At 44.5% G+C, this 21,680-nt stretch overlaps 1 protein-coding gene across 6 annotated transcripts in view; it reads right to left on the bottom strand.

Moving 5' to 3' along the window:
• Positions 1 to 14,837, bottom strand: part of NCOA7 (nuclear receptor coactivator 7) — a 93,194-nt gene extending 78,357 nt beyond the window's left edge. For 4 of the 6 annotated variants that reach the window (XM_086631254.1, XM_086631255.1, XM_086631256.1 and 1 more), the window contains exons 1-2: positions 14,244 to 14,442; positions 13,944 to 14,060 (exon numbers count right to left, since the gene is read on the bottom strand). The gene's annotated coding sequence lies outside the window, so the exon portion shown is untranslated. Of the gene's footprint in view, positions 1 to 13,943; positions 14,061 to 14,243; positions 14,443 to 14,809 lie in introns of those variants that run through there. The other 2 variants (XM_086631251.1, XM_086631249.1) reach the window with 2 other exon arrangements.
• Positions 14,838 to 21,680: the final 6,843 nt, after the last annotated feature.

Genomic DNA, 21,680 nt, shown 5'->3' on the forward strand with positions numbered 1-21,680 from the left:
TTTTAGTCTTTTCTTCAGAGAGAATGACGTAGCTAAAAGGGAGATTGGAAGTTCTCAGGAAAGCAGTAGCATAAGCCAATAAAACACAGCGCAGAGTAATTATGTCAAGTTAGATTCAGTAGAATGGACAAAAAATAGTTTATTCTAAAGCTATCTTAAGATAAATATGGAGTTATTTTAATATAATTACATATTTACATTATAATTAAAGTATAACATTATTTCTAAAACATTAACAAGCTCTGTAAAGACATTCCAGTCCATTACACATAGCTGAAGGGTGTTAAATGAACCTAGGAGAGCTTTGCCACCTCAGTGAAGTTGAGGCTGATGACTCAACCCTTGCTGAGGTGAATAACCCTCATTTATGCACACAACTCCACTGACCTTTAAAGCATTAAGCCTGTCGTGTTTCTTGTAACACTCTTAAAATCCCCAAATAATTAAAATGCAAAAATTAAGAGATTCAAAATAAATTTATATGCAGAAGCAATTTCTGGACTTCTTGTTCAGATCAAACACAGGCCAGTATGACAATTTCTCTGTCTCTGAATGGAGAGTTTCCATGTGGCTATTGTACCCTGTGGACTCTCAAGGACAGTGAAAGTAAGATCCAGAGATAAGACAGGCAAAGGAAACAAAACACCCTTGCTCTTGAGGAACTGGCTGCAATGTTTAGGTGGTGACTGTCCCCACTACAGAGGTGTAGTACACTGACGGTCCAAGCATTTTCATTCCCTGCTAATGCAGTAAGAACAGGCGAAGCTTAGATCACCTTCAGCTCATCGACTGGATCTGCAACAGCTTGTCCACACAAACAAAGTTCAAGTAAGATAAACGAGAATCAATGTAACAGAAACGTTTCTGATTCAGAAACAGAACAACAATTACAAAACTTGATTCAGCTCCAATGGACTCCCCAGGCAAACTATTTCAACCTTGCTTGGGAGGAGACTTTTACCCACTAACTCTTGACTGTCATGTTTCATACAGAATAAGGGGAAACAAAATTGCTACCAGAAATTCCACATCACCAGTGACAGTTGTCAAGAGAGAAAAACATCCAGATTAATCTTCCCTCATTGGCAGCTGAACATCACCAGATGCATTTTCCATAAGGAACAATGCATTTTACTGTGTAATTCAGCTGCAGCTGCTAGACAGAAAACAGTCAGAAAACACAGTGCAAACTGTTAACAGGTAGAACACTATGCCATACCAAATGTAAAATGTAGTCTGCTTGAAATCAGGCCATTTGGAAAGATTTTCAAGCCAAGAACACTGCTGCAGAAGTTAAAAAACATTTAACACGTTCATTTTCTTGTATGCCCTGTTTTAACCCACTCCAGTTCGAGTAAGCATCAAGTCCAAGCCTTCTGAACCTCGCAGCCTCTCAAGCTCACATTGTACAGGTATATACAGTTATATGGAGTCTAAATGCCAAATCCTGCATCTTTATGGACTGTTGACAGAAAACACTAGTCTCTTCCTACCAAATACTGTAACAAAAGCTACAAGGTAGCAGAAGAACATTAGTATGTGGATAAACAGAATGAATTCTATAGCCACTGAAATAAAGAAAACTCATACATATGAACAACAGAAATATCCAAGAATTTTCAGGGTGCTGGTTCCAGTTAATTGAGATTTCAGCAAATTTCAGCAACTTTTACTTAACAAGCTAAGCCTTTCAAATATTCCTCATCAAGAACATTGCTTTCATTTTATAGGTGAGAGACTGAGATCCAGAAGGACTCTGTGGTCATTCTGCAAAGTTGTTACAAAACCACAGGTCCTGTAACTGAAAGGCAAATGGCTTACCATTTGTGTCTTTCTTTCCTGGGATATCTGCTGAATGAAATAAAGACTGTGCTTATGCCCCATACTAAGATACTTCCATTGCACTTTATGTTGCATTTCTGAGTCAGATCCTAAATCGACGTACAGCATCATAGTTCCACCACCACAGAACATGAGAAGGATGCAGTTTACCATACCCAGAGAGGATAAGACAGATGTCTCTGTTCTCTTACCTTTCCCTGGAGCACGCAGGCACACACACAAAAGACTTTTACATATGTGCTTAGCAGTGTTCAATCAAGTACTTGCTGTTTTCTAAAAAATAAAAGTAGATGAACATTCAACACATCAACTAGCATTTAGACAATCCCCTTAGAACTACCTTGCTGATTCGACCGTTGACACCAGCGAGTTCCTTACTCATAACAATTGCTAGTTTCATGATCTGTTTAGAAACATCTCAAAGAAAGCCTGCACCTCTGTTTTGACAAGGTCAAAACATACACCTAAAGATAACCACATCACTCCCAGAGCCAATGAGTTAAGGGTTCTCTACCAGGTTAAGGAACATGACCAAATCCTCCTTAGATTTCCCCCTTCGAATCAAGAAAAAGGACAGAAGCACTGTCATCCTCACTCCATCCTCACCACTGCTACACAGCAGGGTGCTACAAGAGCAAGTCAGGTAGCAAACAAAAGCAACCGACTGCCTGGTGCCACCTCTAGGCCAGGTGAACAACCAGAAGAATTGTCCTATGTCCCATACATGGAATGCTGTTAAGGGCCATCAGATCCACACTGCCACATATCCCAGACCCAGCCACACTCCAGACATGCTCCTATGAATTAGCTTACAGAGTGCTCGAGCAGGATTTGCACTGGCAAAACAGCAGCACCACCGCAGACAGATGTGCAGCAAAAGTCCTTTGGTGATCGAGAGGACCTTGGCCAGTCAAAGCACTAAATCAAAGAAACTGGGCTTTCGCCCACCTCTCTCAGTTTCTTAGAATACATCTACACAGCAAGCAGCTGCCAGTCTGAGGTATTACTGCCCTTCACCTTCCTCCCTTTCACCTACTTCAGGTGTTTGCTACCACTCCTCCACCCAAAATTACCACACAAATTACCTGCAGCAGAGTCAGCAGCAGCGGCTCTGTACCTGCAGTTCAGTTTACATCCTGACATGCCAGCTCACACCCACTTCCAGTGGGTTTTCTGCATGCAGCTGAACTGCAAGCACACCCTTACTCCTGCCACAGAAGGCAGACCTGCAGCAGAAAGCCTGAGCAGGGAACTGCCGACATAACTCCTTGAGCAGCGACTTCAGTGGGTGGGCCTCAGCAACCGCAGACTTTGAAGGCTGAGTGCTGCCGAGACCCACAGCCAGCATTCACGAGATAAGAAACAGACTGCAAAAGATAAATGCACATTCTCGGCTTCACAGCAAACGTGCTCTCTCGCTCCTCAGCTCTTTTCTCACCAACCCAGTAAAGGCATTTATACCAACAGTAAATTAAGTGGAGGTAGAGCACAAAGAGACAGGTGTTCAAAGAGTCACTTAAACCACAAAGACATGGCTTGATGCTTAGCACAAATATCTGCACCGTAAATCACAGGCACCATAAATCACTTTCTACTTACAATTAGCTGAGGACCCAAAATGCTTAAGCATAAAGTTAGGTTTATGTTTGTAAATATTCCCATTGTACTCACTGAGATTCGGTTAACATGTTCCCAATGCTTTACAGAATAAGGCCAGACAACAGGAAAGTGTTAAAGTATGAATAAACTCATCAGTCTAACAGGAAGTATTAGAACTGGTCACTGTTTTTTAGATCAAGCACACTTCCAACACTACTCATAATCATGCTGCAAAAACTACTGGAAACTTTTCTTTAGAAGGTACCCATCATTTTCAGGTTTTCAGAAAAAGACCTTCAAATTAACAGCCAACTGACACTGCATTGTGAAAGATTAACTTTTAAATATTTTCTCACTTCAAAAAGCAACTAAGGATGCAAGAGGTATTTGAAGGGAACATTAAATTTTTAAGTTTCAGCTCAACATCCCTTTCTTCAATTCATCTTGACTCATGCAAATTCCAGGCCATGGCTTTTTCTCTGTCCTCTACCTCCCAACTGAGAAGCAAAGGAGGAATGGGGGAAGAAAGGAGTCTCACAGTAATGCAATGCAAACATTTTCCTATCTGAAAATCCCAGGTTTCCACAGCAACCTTAACTGTGTCACATTGCATACACTGTACATTAAGTAACATATTTGAACAGTTGGATTGTAACAGAAAATCCTGTACGTTTGTAACGTACAGAATTAACACTGGAAACCTTTATTTTTATTTCTCTATTCCTTAACCTAAAACGTTTATTTCATTACAGTCTGTTGAGTGCGACCTTGTATTGCACGAGCACACGCAGCTTCGCAGGTGCTCAGACGTTGGCAGCGTTAGGTGCACTAAAATCACAACGATCGGCAGTAAATTGTACCCTCTACGCACTGCATAGTCTGAAGCCTGGTTTAAAAGCAGCAGTGTTCCTAATTCTTTCCTTCATACTTGCAAAATTCCTTTAGGTATTGCATAACCGAGAATGATTTTGTTCTTTTGCTCTTCCGAAACATCTTTAAAACCTTTATTATCTTACTGTTTTTCCTTCCTCCATCTCCAGATTCTTGCAACACTACGCAATTTCTGGCCTTGTACCAAGAGTCACTTTGGACTACACGCAAAGCAAAAACCCCCCTCTCAAAGTGAATTCCCCTTGCTATATACCACAGCAGTTACATTTACCTAATTAAACAGAGAGTCTCTCTAAATGGCTGCTTGCTTTTTTCTAGAAACAGAAAAAATTCGTTTTCTTTACTTCTCTGTGTTCTAACCATTTGTACACAGAAAAATGTCTGCTCAAAATTATTCAGGTAAATAAAGTTAGCAACCTATTCCTATGCATGCAGAAAAGACAGAACAAAAGAATGGCTCATATAAGCCAGCTATATGCTACCCTTTTTTCAGCATATCTAATCTAGACTTTATTTGCTCAACTCTAGATGTGTTCAGTTCGTGAGATAGTCCAGGGCTCAGTCAAAAAAAAAAAAAAAACAACAAAAAGTTAAAAATATGCTTGAATTAAGGTTGAGTACTGTTGCAGAAAAAGCAGAAGTGTAGAAAATTTCTGGTGAAACAATAGCAGTATATATTTTACTTTCAGATTACTCAAGTGTTTTAAACATTATTGAACTGAGGTGCTCTTGTTGAACAAAACAGGCTTGATTTTGAAACTAAAATTCAAACATCTTACACTGACAGTATGGACAAAGCAACTCAGCCTTTACGAAGCTAGATATTTATTTTTGATGGGAGGACAGGAAAAAAACCCTTTACAAAATTTGACCTAATTTTACAAATGGCTTCAGTTCCTCCAGTGCTGCGTTTTCATGGAAGCCATCTCAGACACATCACCAGGCACTGCAAAGTCGCTGAGCTCTCTGCTCGGGTACCGAGTGTACTCGGAGGGAGTACTCACTCACACAAGTTATGCCTGTAACACCTAAGCACACATTTGCAGGATTAGGGCCCAAAGACAAAAGCTGCTAACTTTCCGTTCACCACAAGTTATGCCTGGCATAGCTGGTAATGGTGCCTGTTTCAGATTGCCCAACATGTTTCAAACAAAACCTTGTCTTCACCTGTTTACAGCTACATCAAAGTAATCACTTGCCCTTCCTCAAGTTAAAGCCAGCCAAAACTGTGAATGTGTTAACCAGTTAGGGTGGTGGGGCGTCCATGTTAAAGCCTCTGTTTTTGAGGGGCTGTAGTGCTTCCAGTTTTGGTGTTAAAACTTAAAATTCAGCAGACAGCAATTCATACTTTTTCCACAGTTGCTTAGAAAATCTGTCTAAACTGGGCAGGAACCTACATGTTTGAAAAATCAGGGAAAGCAGCTTATACCTACGCCATCTGCATTAGTGATCTGGAGTTAAAATGGACTGCGGCATTACCTGACGTGTATAACCCAAAAGCTAAATTCTTGTTCTTACCAATAACTATTACAAGACCTAGGATTAAAACGCACGCTTCCAATCTTGAACACATCGCTGGGCTAACCTAATAAACAGGTGATACTTGGCACCAGCTTCCATAGGTCAAAATTGCTTTTCTGAGCTATGTGCTTGCTAGACTTGGTGAAGAAAAAAGACAAAAAGTCAAGAGAAGCAGGAAGAAAGATATGTTTTAAGGCCAGACAAAGTAAATTCCACTTTATAACACAGTATGCTGTCATCCTAGAGCCTTTCAGTGAGAAAATAATCATACACAGCTCTTTCATCATAGAATTCACAACAAATAGTACGTGGGATGAAGAAGAAATCAAAACTTAACAGTTACAAAACAGTACCAGGCAAAACTTTTATTTTAAAAGCAATGAAATGCTGACTGCAAAGCAGTTGAGTTGCAAAATGTACTCAGTACTGAAGGTGAAGTCCTGATTTCAGTGACATCCATGGAAGTTTGTTCGCAGACTTTCAAGATACTAAAAAAAAAATTCCACAGAAACAGTCAGAAGAGAGGCTTTTAAAGGCCTGTTACCATTTACTGAGGAATGACAAAAGATTTTGCCCTAGAAATACATTTTCTAACTTGAAGCCCTTATATCCCAAATCATACATGGGTCCACATGACAAAACGGACACATTATAGTCACCAGGTACAAAGAAATAGACGTTTCCTCAGAAACACCTTAAAATCAGGTTTGGTGCTAAGGGTGGCCTCTTCAGCTCTGACAGCTTTGCTTTTGCAAACCTCCGTGGCTTCCCGCTGGCATTTGCACAGGTTGCCCACAGCACTCTTCAACAGTGGCTCGCCCCTAGCAGAGCGAGGCCCCGTCCTGCGAGGAGCAGCATGCCCCTGCTCTGCCAGGTCTGGGTCTGCACTTCCTTCCCAGGAGGAAAACAAGGAAGAGAACGCACCTTCCTTGCTCTTCTCACAAGCTTAATTCGAAGTGTGCTCCGAGTTGAGCAGAAGGGCTAGGAACCACTCTCCTGGGTGCAGTGTTTTTTCCACAGCTCACCATCCACGGAGCCCAGGAGAACTCACCAACATGCGCAACTGCAGAAGGTCTGTTTGTTTCCTGGGGTTCATGTTGCTTGCTCTTCCCACTCTGCCTGTAGAAGATTATGGATCTCTTCTACTTGCTGTACGATTTTTGTCTCAAGATCAGTCCCCAGTCCCCTTTCCGGAAAAGCTGCCTGTTACCTGCCAGGCTCAGACTGGAACTGGGAACTACGAGAGTAGGGCTCAGGAAAGGACATAACTAGTCAACAAAACACTGAAACTTACTACTTACACAACAGCATCAAGTGTAGAGTGTCAACAGAGCAAGAGAAAACTAATCTGCAGCTCCCTCATCTCTTTTCATGACAACCAACATGTCACTTGTACTAACAGAAATTATGCATTACAAAGGGAAAACTAATTTTAAAAACAACCCACTTAAAAATTCATCCACTGAGTGACTGGTTAGCAGCAGGGCTCAATTTTAAAGAATCCAGAATTCCCGTATATAAGGAAATAAACATGCCCCCATGAGCACCACAGCAGCACTAGTCCAGCACAGGATATTTAACTTTCCATCCCGTAACTATGTCTGTAGCAGGACCCAAATGTAGGTATCACTGTAAGTTCCCGCCTAACCTCTGTGCAGTGGTGTGACGGCGTCAGCCACCTCCCACCATCTACTCACCCCTAACAAGAAGGCATACCTAACCAACACAGCTCAGCATCATACACTAAAAAAAGAAACAAAAAATTACTTATAAATCAAACGAAATTTCTTCAGCTGATACCTAAGCACAAGGGCTGGAGAACAGCTCACCGCACTGGCAGAAAGCCACCCTTTTAATTCCTTTGTGGTTCTCAATTCATCTCCCAACTGCTCTGATGACTACTCAGACTGCTTGCTACTTGACCCTGCACATCCGGGTGGCAAGGGGGCTTTCACGTTCATCAGCTGTTGCATAGCTGTCAGTCATTTGGCCCATATCTGCCCAAGTGACTGGCGTACAGCAGGCAAAGTCGATCTTTCACCACGTACCTGGAAATGTTTCAGCACACTGTTCTGTAACAAACTAAGAGTCAAAGTTTTATCTCCTCGGTTCTCCACTGGTCATCATCAGGATGTCACCACTCGCAATACACACCTACTGGACAACACCTGCATTTCAGAAACTTTTGGAGCTGGGACAGATGGAACTGCCTGTATTTTACGTAATGGGTTATCACAGCTGCTACCTTTACTCATCAGTCTTCAGCAGCTTCACTGCAAAAGGTTTGATCAGCAACCATGATGGAAAAAAAGGGAGTACAAAAAGTCAAACATTGCTTGTGTATTATGAGTGAATAATTTCTTTTTAATGTATATTCTAAATATCATACAAATAATCTTAATGTGTAAAATTACTTTGCTGTACTCTTCAATGCTTCTCTGTGTCCTAGTTTTAGCTGGGACAGAGGGGTTTGTTTTTTTTAACAGCTAGAAAAGCTCCATGTTTTGGTTTTACTCAGAGGCTCACTCTGAGAAGAACACTGATAACAAGCTGCCAAGGACTTTTCAGTGTGCCGGAGTGCAGAAGCACGGCGGGATAAGGGGGGAGCATAGATGGGACAAGGGGGACACGATTCCCCTTGTGATTTGTGTGGAACTTAAGACTGAGGGCCAAACTGGCCAATTAGTATTCCATATCATGCAGCGTCATGCCCAGTATAAAAGCGAGGGTCAGATGGGAAGAAGGGCTTTTGCGCTTTGGCTTTTGCGCTTTTGCCGCTTTTGCTCTTTTGCGCTTGCTGTGGTTTTTTTTCGCTCTATTGCTTTTCTTTTTTTTTCCTTTCTTCTCTCTCTCTCCCAGTACTCCCACTCTCGGAGTACTATCTCTCCCTCTCTGCCCCTCTCTATTTCGGGGCCTCGCGTTCGTCCGGGATTTGCAGTTTTCGGGACGAGACGGGCTTCGCATACGAGGGGTGGTGAGCACCTACATTGTATTAAATCATCTGTATTAAATCACTCTTATCTCAACCCACGGGTTTCACGTTTATCCTTTAATTCTCTCCCTCATTCCTGGGGGTGGGGGAGGGGGAGTGACCGGCTGTGTGTGGGGCGGTTCAACATAACCCACGACACTCTGAATTACCTGAACTTTTCATAGAATCATAGAATCATAGAATGGTTAGGGCTGGAAGGGACCTTCAAAGGTCATCTAGTCCAACCCCCCTGCAAGGAACAGGGATATCTCTAACTAGATCAGGTTGCTCAGGGCCTTGTCCAACCTGGCCTTGAACGTCTCCAGGGATGGAGCATCCACCACCTCTCTGGGCAACCTGTTCCAGTGTTCTACCACTCTCATGGTAAAAAATTTTTTTCTAATATCCAACCTGAACCTACCTCCCTCTATTTTAAAACCGTTACCCCTTGTCCTATCATAACTGGCCCTCCTGAACAGCCTCTCCCCATCTTTCCTGTAGGCCCCCTTGAGGTACTGGAAGACCGCTATAAGGTCACCCCGGAGCCTCCTCTTCTCCAGGCTGAACAGCCCCAACTCTTTCAGCCTGTCCTCATAGGAAAGGTGCTCCAGCCCTCTTATCTTCGTGGCCCTCCTCTGGACCCTCTCCAACTGGTCCATGTCCTTCTTATGTTGGGGACTCCAGAACTGGACGCAGTACTCCAAGTGAGGTCTCACGAGGGCAGAGTAGAGGGGGAGAATCACCTCCCTCGACCTGCTGGCCACGCTCCTCTTGATGCAGCCCAGGACGCGGTTGGCCTTCTGGGCCGCAAGAGCACATTGCCGGCTCATATTGAGCTTCTCGTCCACCAGTACTCCCAAGTCCTTCTCCTCAGGGCTGCTGTCGATCCATTCACCACCCAGTCTGTATTTATGCCTGAGATTGCCACGACCCAGATGTAGGACCTTGCATTTGGCCTGGTTAAACTTCATGAGGTTGGTACGGGCCCACCTCTCCAGCCTGTCGAGGTCCCTCTGGATGGCATCCCTCCCCTCCAGCGTGTCGACGGCACCACACAGCTTGGTGTCATCGGCGAACTTGCTGAGGGTGCACTCCATGCCACTGTCCACGTCACCGACAAAGATGTTGAAGAGGGCCGGGCCCAACACGGACCCCTGAGGGACGCCACTCGTGACCGGTCTCCACTTGGACATCGAGCCGTTGACCACTACTCTCTGAGTTCTCTCTTTTTGTGAGAAAGTATGAAGGAAATACTCAAGCCACTCTCTGGCCTACAAAGCTTTGCCGAGCTCGGCACAGCTACCAAAACCTGTATACAGTATTATAACCAGCTTTACCAGAAGTGCCCAGGTCTTTGACATCAGAATAGCTACTTAAAAAGCCTTACAGAAATGCTACTTCTTAAGCTGACAGTAAAATAAAGCCCTTGCCACCAGACTAGGGCACTACTTGACAACAAGACACTTCACCACAGCTACAGACTAGTGCTACCTACTATGTTATTTGTGCCCAGTGACTACCCACGCAGCTTGCAAGCACTGCTGAGCCGCTCATGATACCAAGTTGTTCATTGTAGCACCCCCTCCAAGTAACAACTGAGGCAGATCCTAATTAGTATTTCAATCAGAGCATCACCTGACCTGGCAGGAAACCATCCGCACCTCTTCCCCTCGGAACAAAGGCTGCAGTGATGGTTCATAAACGTTCATACTCCTTTTCTATCCACTGCATTAGCTTAGAGTATGTAAAAAGAAAACAAACCAGAAAATAAGACAGATGGCATGTGGGACAGAAAGCAGAAAAAAAACCTGACAGGAGTAGCAGCAGATAGAGAGTGTGCTCTTAGAAAAGGTTAAGTTTACTTGAAAAATGAGTCAGGGAATAAATTACCTCTTCTTAAGATAAGGTTGAGTTCAAGAAAGCAGTAACTCTCACTGTGAACTACTGCAAAACAAAGCTGTGATTTCCTCTAACTGGTGCACTGGAGCAGCTCTTGGTCTGCCTGGGGGGGGAGTCTTAGATTTCGGGGAAATGGCTCTCAGATATCTACAGAAACACCATAGGAAGATCCCAAAACCAGTCGCTAATTGGTGAAACTACTGTAAGAAAATTTCCTTTCTAGAAATTGGTGGCTATTAATAAAAGACCTTTAAATCTTGCCAAGTGGATAGAGAATAAAACATAACAGTCCTAATTTGACACTATAACCAAAAGGTAAATACAAATCTTCCTTGTATAAACAGGTATAACTTCCGTGCTCAGCTCGGATGTTTTCTGTTCCTGCAAACCAGGCTGATATTACCATTACTTAACTGTGATGGGCGGTCACAGAGCCTGCATTTCAGAAAGGACGTTAAAAAAAAAAACTGTAAAAGATACAGATTAGCCATAACGATGGCAACAAAAGAAAAAAAAATGACACCTCAGTGGGATCTACATGTAGCTTATGGAACAGTTGGCCTAATGTTTAATTACAACACGAGTGCTACAGGGGACAGAATAACTGAGAGCAGGGAACAGCTTCATCTGGCTGTCAAGGCCATAGGGCCACACAACACATGGAATTCGAGGCATGCAACTGAACGCATAGCTCACATCTTAAAAACAAGATAAAAAACAACCAGAAAGGCTCATTAAGATTATGATGAGTACTCTAAACACTGAGAGCTCCACATCTGAGCCAGAAGTCTTCCTAAAGGATCAGCTGTGGTTCCATGACAAGTCATTAACTCTCAGGTAAGTACAGGCGTGTCACTAGGATGCTATACGGTACCAAGCTGAAGTACAAGTACATTTCTCCAAGCTTGGTCACATACTGGGAGTAGCACAGGTGTGAGAGAAAAGCATTGCACCTGGAGTAACTCACCCTTCTTGGCTCTGCACCGCAACTCATCAGGAAAGCCTGCCTGCACCCTGCCATTGCAGGAAAGCAGAGGAGAGACACAACCACAGGCCCCTGCCCCGCTGCAGCATGTTGCCCACCCCAAAACTGAACAAACAGTTCCTAACAGACACCTTCCAGCAGCGGCATCGCTGCTCACGCCTGCCTGACATATTGATCAAGGACAAAGTATAGCTTTCCACCTACAATCAGAAAGGTTTGCAAAGAAAAGTGGGGGGGGGGGGGGGGGGGAAGAATACTCTTGTGTATATGTTTAATGTATCAATCTGAAACATTATGTTTGAGGGGAATATAATCCTTCCAGCTTGCTGTAAATTTTGTCACTGCCTCACTGTTTCATGAATTGGCAAGGGAAAAATGACACAGAAATAAGCAAACCAGTCGGATTTAAAAAAAAAAAAAATAAAAACTGAAAACTTGTTTCTCCCACCCTGCTTCTCTTCCTGGTCAAAGGAGGCTGTCAGTGCTCTTAATGCTGACTTCACTCCTCAACTGTAGCGTATGGTTTCCTCATTTTGGGAACATGATCTTAATGCCCAGGACAAACCGCAGCAACACCAGCATGACTCGTGCATTTTCCTCCACAAGGGTGCAGATCTTGCGGCCCAGCTCCCTCGCAGCAGGGAGTGAGAAATCACCAACTCCATGGCAGATGGTCATCCCCACCTTCAATAACGACACTAGCGAGTGGATACCTCACTAAAACAAGAGCTGCACCCATAAAGCCTTAGACTTGTTTGCCTTATTGATCATGAGGAGGAAGAGATTTGTCAGTCTGCTGCTTCGTGGATGATTACAGTAAATTCACCCCACCAGTAAGTGAAGCTGAGGACCATGGCTGCCTGCTGCTGTCGGGCACAGAGGGCAACAAGCCCGCTGTCAGAGAGGGAGTTTTACCATTATTCTCCACATTGATTATGTTCCTGCTTTCCTTCACTGCGTACTGGAAAGCAAAGGGAAACTAAGTCCCTTTGTCCCTCACTTCCATCATAATCCTTGTTTGTAGACACCTCCAGCTGCCTGAAGCAGCAATTTCTTGTGCCAGATCATGCTCCTCAGGCTCACACTAATTTCCCACCTTTGAAACACTCAACCAGATGGGTGACTGCAGGGAGCCACTCTGGCTGCAGTGTCTGTCTATAGGATTCTCACAATTTTGTTACTAACCTTTTTGAAGAGATGTTATTCTCCAACTCAAATCACTCTCCAAGGAGTTCACCTCTATTTGAATAGAAGGACTTATTCCCTAACACTGTAAGGGATTTGCAAGCTGTCCACTAAAGTCAGGACCATAAACTAGCCAAATATTTACTAAAGCCAACAACCAGCCAGTTTTACTCTTCTCTTTCAAAATCCTGGATACAGAAAGCAACAGAGCCGTATTCCTATACAAGACAAGGACTGTTCCAATCAATTCTAAGTCACTTCAACTTCAAAGGGAATAATTTGTCATTTCAGCAGTAGATGTGACGAATCCAAACAGGAGTGTGGCCACTGGTGCAATGGACAACAGGACACTGGGCAAGGGCGAGGAGCGAGACTCAGACTTTGCCTCACAACTGACTTAGACAAATCAGGTTTTCTAGAAGTGTTTCTTTTTCATAATATAATACACAACAAGAAAAAAAGGTGCTGACTTAAACTGAAGCACAGAATTTCCTTCCAAGCCCAAGATTTTGATCCATTATTTAAAAAAAAAAAGGGGGGGGGGGCAGAAAACCATCAGACAGCATTTCATCTACAACAGTCCCATCAGCTCCAATACAACTCTTCACAGGACTGACATTACTTATGTGTTTAGATCCCTAAAATATTTTGTGTATATTTATGGTCATTTTTCAGGTAAAAGGATGAAAGAGAAAGCAGCCTAAAATGTACTAGGACTTACATACTTTTAACAATGACTTACGTTCATAGATTTCATCATGTTTAAAGACAAACAATCCTGATGAACTAATTTTTATTCAGAAAATATTTATGCCCTTATACTTGTCATTTTCCATTGCCTTCTCCACTAATTTTCTTAAGTCTGCACGTGTATACATACACATCCAAAAGAGCAGTATTAGCAAAACATGATTTTCACACTATGTAAACACTTGCTGATACAATACTCTGGGAGAGTTCATCAATATGCATTTTAAGTACCATCTAAACACAGGCCTAGCCTGGGTCACAGCATTTGAGGCAAACCATAATTGATTAATGGACACCTACCCATCTTAAAAGTCCATCATCATGTATGACGACTCATTGGAGAACAGTAATTGTGGCATGTAACACACGGTAAAAGCCTGTTATTGAGTCTGAGCATTCATCTTCTTACTTCATTACCTAGAGGACAAACATTTACTGCATCCTTTAGCACCGTAATATTGCACACACGTCACCAACACACATTACCTTACCGAGGTAAGCCCTTCCAGCCAAAAAACAACCCTGAGGTAGTGTACGATGAGGTACAGAGAGGAAAGCCCGTTGCACAGATTAAGAGACAAAAATAAGTTACTCACGCACCTTTGGCACCCGGCAGCACTTCTTAATCATGACAACCTGAAACTATAAATTTAGAGAGCGCGAGCCTGGAACATTCCAGTAAATCATCCAAGAACTGGGGAGGGAGGAAACAAACGAGGTTTGAAGCCGTGAAAGTCAACAAAGCAATCTACTCAGCTGTATCGGCCGGCCAAAGGCGAGACAGCGGCGGCGAAAGCCGGGCTCGCAGGACGAGCAGAGCAGCCGCTGGCGGGCGGGGCCCCGCGGCCGCCCCGCGCCTCCCGCCCCCGCACGCACCGAGAGAAACACACGGCGAGCGCGGGGCCGCCCCTCGCCGCGGTGCCGGGTCGGCTCTGTAAACAAGCGAGCAGGCGAACGGCTCCTCCGCTACCTCAACACCGGCGGCGCCGGCCCCGACCCGCCGCCCGCCCGGCGCTCAGCTCCCGGCCCGGCCCCGCCGACCCCCGCCCGGGAACAAGGCCACGGCCGCGGCCGAACAGACGCGCCTGCCCGCCCCTCCCCGGCACGGCGTAATCAGGAAAATAACATGGACACCCCCTCACCCCACCCCAGCCCGCGGCGCGCACCTGCAGGGCGGGCGGGCGCCATGGCGGCCCCGCTGGCGGGCGGCTGCGGGAGGTCGCTGCGGGAGCGCCGGCCCCGCCGCTCTGCCCCCGGCTCCGCCCCGGCCCGGCGATCCCGCCTCCCGCCCGGCCCCAGCCCCACGGATCGCGGTCGCCCCGGGCGGGGGGTCGGCGGGCGCTGCCCCGTGGCAGCGCGTCGGGAGCAGGCCCGCACCGGCGCACCGGGGGGGGAGATACGGGCGCGGTTTTTCCGAGCCGCTTCACGGGCGCCAGCACCCACCCTCCCCGCGGTGCCGGCAAGCCCTGTGCTGGGGAAAGGGTCTGCCTTTGGGGCCAAAAAGAGCCGAGTATGGCGTGCGTCTTCATAAAGCCCAAGGGCCGGGCTCGGGCTCTGCCTCTGGAGAGGAGCTTCCTCAAAAGCAGTACTAAAACAAAACAACACAACCGATTTTGGAAATTGAGGTTAACCAAAGCCTTTAGATCCATAGGAAGCTGAAAACCCAGCCTTCTTCGCCCAACCTCCAAAAAACACAAAACCCTCTATAGGTATCAGAAACGCCATTTCCTGACCTGAAGTAACTTCAATAACTCTTCTAGACGTTTGCAGCTAGCCTAAAAAAGATCTAATTTCCTATTCCCTCCTTCCATCAGTAACCAGCTCTGAAAGACTGGAAAGCTTAGGAAAAGGCCTGCGGTATTGCAACACCATTAAATCCCCAATTCTACAGTTCGAAGGCCTGAAGATAGGCAGATACCTGCATAAATAAAAAACTTAATACGTACAGACATTAAAAGAATGTGCAAAAATAAAATAGCAAGTGGTGCACAGCTGTCTCAAGATAAGAATCATTTTTCTTAGTAGTTACAGTGTTACAAATCCAACAAGTTTTAATTTTAAGTGAGAGAGGTATCCGTCAACAGCCGATTTTTCACCTAACAGCTGCTTAAAGATTCATTTCAAAATCATGTGTGTCAGTTTCAGGCCCAAATGCAACTCCAATACGGACACGCAGCCATCTCCCACCACTACCATTACCCTACACATAGCATATGTTTTCTACCACTCAGAGTCAGCAGTGGGACAGTAACTGTCTCAACTCCTCCACTACACTTGCTGCTGTACTTCCAGCTAAAATTGAAATTTGCACCTGTTTGGTTTGGTTTGTTCTTTTTCCTCCAAACCAGTTTATTTTACAAGACGCAGATTTTCTTCAAAACATAGACTCCTGCTTAGAGGACACATTTTGAGAGCATACTGCAGTTACTACATCTTGTAGCTATATTATTACCCAGGCAACAGACAGGCAAACCCACCGTTACCTTGTTTGAAATCTCAAAGACCTCACTGGCACAAGGATTCTCTAACACAGAAGAATGGGGCCCTGCTATCAGCTGCTCCTCTGAGACTGCTTAGGTAACAAAACTGGGAAAAAAAGAGGAAGAAAACTGCAGAACTAAAACAGTAGTAGTTACCTGACTTCTTTAGGATTTGCTAAATTGCAGCAGAAGATACGCAGCCCTATCCACCAAAGGGGTGGAAAAACCTACTTATCTCTTAGCTGAACTTGCACAACAATTACGGTGACGAACACCTTATTTTAGCTCCAGGAAAAATCCTCTCTGTCCTAACATACCAGTTCACTGTCCATCATCATTCCAAGCACCTCTGCTGAACTGCGTAGAAAGCTCCATGAAGACAATGCATAGATTCTATACGGCAGACAAAGAAACTACACATTTCTACAGTATTTCAAATACATATTCTAGCCTACTGGCAAAGAAATTGCTCATGCTCCTGTCAGAGCAGCACAATAAGCAGGCTAGGACTGGAACAGAAGCATCACAGGAGTTCTGCTTACAGCACTGTGGGTTATCACCTGGAGCTCAACCCACAGCCTGCGTCTCATTGGAAGAAACTGTGTGAGTGGAATCTAATATATCAGTTTATTTTACTGTGTCTGGAAGTAAGAGGTAATGCCTGACTATCTGTTAGAACAATTAACATGATACACACACGCACACACATCACCTTCAAAATAAAATCTAGTCTCTCTATAGCATAGAGGATGGAAGACGGTCTAAATGGTTTGCTCTTTGCTGTGGCAATACGTTCCATGGCAATTGATTTGAATACAAACGATCTAACATTGTTTAATTCATTGTCTTTGTGATATCAATGCTTAGAATATCTGAGAAAAATCTTAAATTCATGTCGCTCATTCATTTCAGGATTGGGCAAATTTGTTTTATCACTGATTGCACTATTTTGATGGAAGTAAAAGGCAAGTTTTCTTTTTTATCACTTCCAAATTGTGAATTTTTAGCCTAGAAGAAGATTTCTCATACAAACTCACAAGCATAATAACATGCGGAAGACAGAATAGACGTGGGATACTTGAGTAAAATGTCTGAATGGGATTTGATCTCCCATAATACACACTTCAGCATATATTTACAGAGCTGCATGTTACAGAGAAAAAAAACTGTCAGAGGTACTGACAATAAGTTTATGGCCTGCATTCAGATCAGCTTACGCTAATATCAGAAAAGAAATACTGTATTGCTCATGTATGGTTCACATAATTAATTTTTTTTTAACATCTGCAACCATCAGCTTACAGCTCATTCATTTAAGAAAGACAACCTGCCATAAAGAGTTACACAGATGAGCTTGAATATTGTAACAGTTCAGTTTTGAAAAGGTATAAAAACAAAGGTGACACCGATATTTTCTTTTTCCACTAGTAGTCATCGTGTTTTTCCCAACTATTCTAATGATTGTTCACCATAAAGTAGTCATGAATAGGTTTCATACAGCAGACTTTTATGCGTAATTGAAGCTCTGCTTGATCCTACCATGCACTGGGGGGTGACTTCTGTAACAATACATTGCTATTTTTAGCCTGATTTCTTCAGTTTATGTAATGATGAATTTTCTGAGTGTCCCCAACTAACCCTGTAACTTTGAATTGATTGCATGTAACTCAATTTGACAGAGGTACTGAAAATTTCTGCAAGTTTCCCAAGAATGAAAACGAAAGAGATTGCAGCTTGAAATGAACTGATTCTGTGCACCCATTTCTGTCTAGTAGAGCAAACCAGAAGTTGCTTCCAAAATGCTCTGCAGAATAAAGACTGTAAAAGAAAAGGAATTTTGCTCAGATACATGAGAAGATGATGAAAAAGTCATATTTGTTTCAACTAAGATATTTTGTTGAGCTCAGTGGACACCCCACTGCCCACCCCAGAATCACGTGCACTTTAACACAGGCTAAGAGAAAAAAAGCTGACACAGGAGTTCCTGCATCAAATACAGCGCCAGGGGAAGAATGGAAGCTCAAGGAAAACAATACAAGAACTTGTAAAATTATTTATAAAAACATTGCTGGTGAGTTACTCTCACATTTTTCTTCAGGATCTTTAAAATATTTTCTGTAAATAAATAGTAAACGACTAGTCTGCACAGTATTAAGACATGACACTGCAAATTCTAGCGTACTGCCCTCTAGCTCTGCTTAAATGAAACTACAAGAAGATCGAGCAAGTCACTGTACAGCTTGGAAGATGATCTTGGAGCGAGGAGAATCAGAACTGCTGTAACACTTGGACAACGCCTTTTGAGATTTTTCTTAAATTCTTTCCATAAAAACACTATTATGGTGAAAACAGAGATAAGAAGTATAAACTACAATAGTGTTTTTCCCCCAGAAAATCATTATAATCTAACAGTTAAGTAACCATTCTGACCATACATGGAAATTAAACATAAAATAGCAAAAGACTGTGCATCATCTTTTCCTTCCCTCGTCACTCCACCTCCCTGAAACTAGGATGATGTACATTTTAAACCAGGCTAACTTAAAGAGGAAAAGCTGATGCCAAGACTTTCCAGATCGAATACACAGCTGAGGAAGGAGAGGAGTGATAAATGCACACATTACATATAGTTATCAATACCATTTACAGCTTCTGTGCAAATCAAGGATTTTCACCACCGCTGAAGCATGTGCCCCAGGTACTCAAGACAATTTGTACTTAGCATTATATAGCGGAAACATACCCAGATAAAATACTTAGAGTAAATTAGCTCATTACTTTGATGTTATTCTTCCTCATTTTTACATAGTAAGCCTACCATCACACATCAATTAACACAGCAAATTAAAGTAATAATAATATGTAATATACTCATATGGAACAGAAAACTGAACTGTATGTTGCTTTACAGCTTGTATTTAAAGTAATCGCTCTGATTTTCCAGGTCCCAAAACTCAGCTCTGCACGCCAAACTCTGAAGGCTGGGGTACAGTACCTCCAACACTGAACGTCACTCACTTGGTTTTGCTGACACGCCGCCGTTCTGCTGTGTTAAGTGAAAAGAAACATCAGCCTCTGACGTTCCCTCCCTGGCGCCTTCAGGAAGATCATTCTCCAACGCGCATCGCAAGGATGCGGGCACAGGCACTGGCTGCTTCTGCGCAGGCAGGAGGCTGAATCGCTGACAGTTTCACTGATGTGTTTCTCTGTTGGATATAGGAAGCCAGAGAAGAGGCATAATCTTTTGTCAGTGCACATGACTTAACGCAGAAAAGAAAGCTATTTCTAAAAATAACTAGACAGCATGTGACTCTCAATGCTACTTTCCTGCTGGTCTAGTGGTCAAGCCCCCAACCTGGGCTCACAGCCGAGAAAAGATTCTTATTTCAGTACAGCTTCTCTAGCACATACATTTGACTTTTCACCAGTCTTACAGCTGTAATCAACAGCCCTTTCACTGGGCAGTAGAAATTTAGTATGATACACCACACACCTTGAAAACAACTTGCTCATCGTCAAGCATAACAGAACAAGAGTTTTTTGTTTCTACGTCTAACAGTTTCCTGAGACATGGAAAAAACACATTCACCCACCCTGCCATCGGCCATGAGATCCCATCTTTCATAGGCTCAGCTACTTTTCTGAAATTTTCAGGGGAATATTTTGTCTCTGTCACTCAGGCAGCTTGAGAGTCAGGGGGGCTCACCCCTGCCTTCCTCTGAGGTGTCACACAACAGAGGCACTCTAAGAACAAACAGTGGCAACAACCCTTCTGTAACACGGGTCTTCAACACTGCCCATGTAGCTGACATGGACCTACCCTGATTTTAACCTAGCTGTCTCAAGTGCTGCAAGCACCACTGTCACAGAAGCACAGAAACCAGCCCTCCTCCAAAACCCTCTTGAGAAGCACCCAGGGTGGAGAAGCCTATGCTTTTAACCACAACATCGTGGACCTAGTGAAGCATACAAACACCTTTAAAGCTAGCTCAGTTTCTGCGGTATAGAACCACCTTAATATTTGGTTGGTGTTCCTTGCAGGTCCTGAGTTGCAGGAAACCAGGTCCCACTTTGCCTTGCTCTTCAACAAGGGGCACAGATTACCTGCAGAAGAAGCTGCAATCACTATACACATATCAAGTGCAGTTCTTGCAGTATGTGAGATACCTGACTGTATCTAATAGGCCCTGATTGTAACCTTACGTTATAAGTTATCTACATCATTGCACAGTAAAATTGTTCATTGGGCAAAAAGAAAGCTCCATCTCAATCAAGATACACATTCATTCAAGCCTGCTACTGCAAAGGGTTCAGGATTAAAGGAACGATTAGCTGAACAGGGACTCTGCTGACATAGAAACCAAACACCCAAACCTCCTCAGTACATCCCTGAGGAAATGGAGGCTCTTCAAGTTTTGCTTCAGACTCCAAAGCTTTTAAAGATAATCTAAGGCATATTTGCAGAATCCACAAGCATGAAGTCTGAAGCTTACCTGTCTTAACATGGAAAATACTTCTTATATAATGCATTTCGGAGGCAGAGGGTTTGAGAACTAGAGAAATTTGCTTGTGTAGAGCTAACCCTCTTGTATTATGGACACCGCTTAGGGAGAATTACTTTTGCTGGTACAGCTCACACATCTCCTTTGCTCATAGAAACGCACCAGAGGAAAAAGCGCATATGGAGGTGTCATCTGCATCAACGGCAAAGTTTTCACTCCTGACACAGAAACCTTACCAAAAAAGCAAAGTCACAGATCCATACCTGAGGCGACCCTGGCAGCGCGAGGCAGGCACACCACCGACCTGGCTTCCCTCTGTGGAGCCACAGACTTCCACGTGAGGTAGGCCTTTTGATCGGCTCTCCTTACAGACCAAACACCGACAACCGGAGCCGCTGTGGTCTTTTTGTTTCCACAGCCTGCCTGAAGAGCAGCGAACACGGAGCAGAGGAAAGCTCCAGAGCTCGCACGTTCCTACCCTCCCGGGAGCCGCCCGGCAGGATTTGAGCGCTTGGCTGAGGAGGCCCCGCCTGGAGCCGTTACCCCAACGCTCCGTACACAGACGACCTTGTAAACAACAGCCTGAACAGGCAACACGAAATGAGGAAAAACAGGAGCAGTCCAGCCCCCTCCTGCCGGGGCTGACTCCCTCTCTCCGGAGGGAGACACGGCCCGCCCCGCGCTCCGCCGCCTTCCTCCTCACGGCCCGCCCGCGCAGCTCTTGCCTGTGCCGCTGTGCGGGGCGCATCTCCTCCGCTCTTGCACCGCCGGACTGACGGCAGCGACCGCAGCTCTGTCACGCCCGGCCTCCCACCGTCATCCCACCTCCCGCCCACAGTGAGAGCCCCTCACCCGCCTCGCCTGAGGCGCCCCCTGTCCTCCCCACCCCGCCGCCGCCTCCCCCCGCTTCCGTGGGGTGGAATGGAACGTCCCTCCGTACGCACAGCTGCCTCCGGGGCTTGGTACTGCCCAGAAGGGGTAAGCACAAATAAGGCACGAAGATATGGGGATGTGAGTTTGCTCTTGGGGAAGAAGTTGGAAGAGTTATTCGTAGT

The sequence above is a fragment of the Tauraco erythrolophus genome, chromosome 2, assembly GCF_009769465.1.
Source record: "Tauraco erythrolophus isolate bTauEry1 chromosome 2, bTauEry1.pri, whole genome shotgun sequence".
Lineage (NCBI taxonomy): Eukaryota > Metazoa > Chordata > Aves > Musophagiformes > Musophagidae > Tauraco > Tauraco erythrolophus.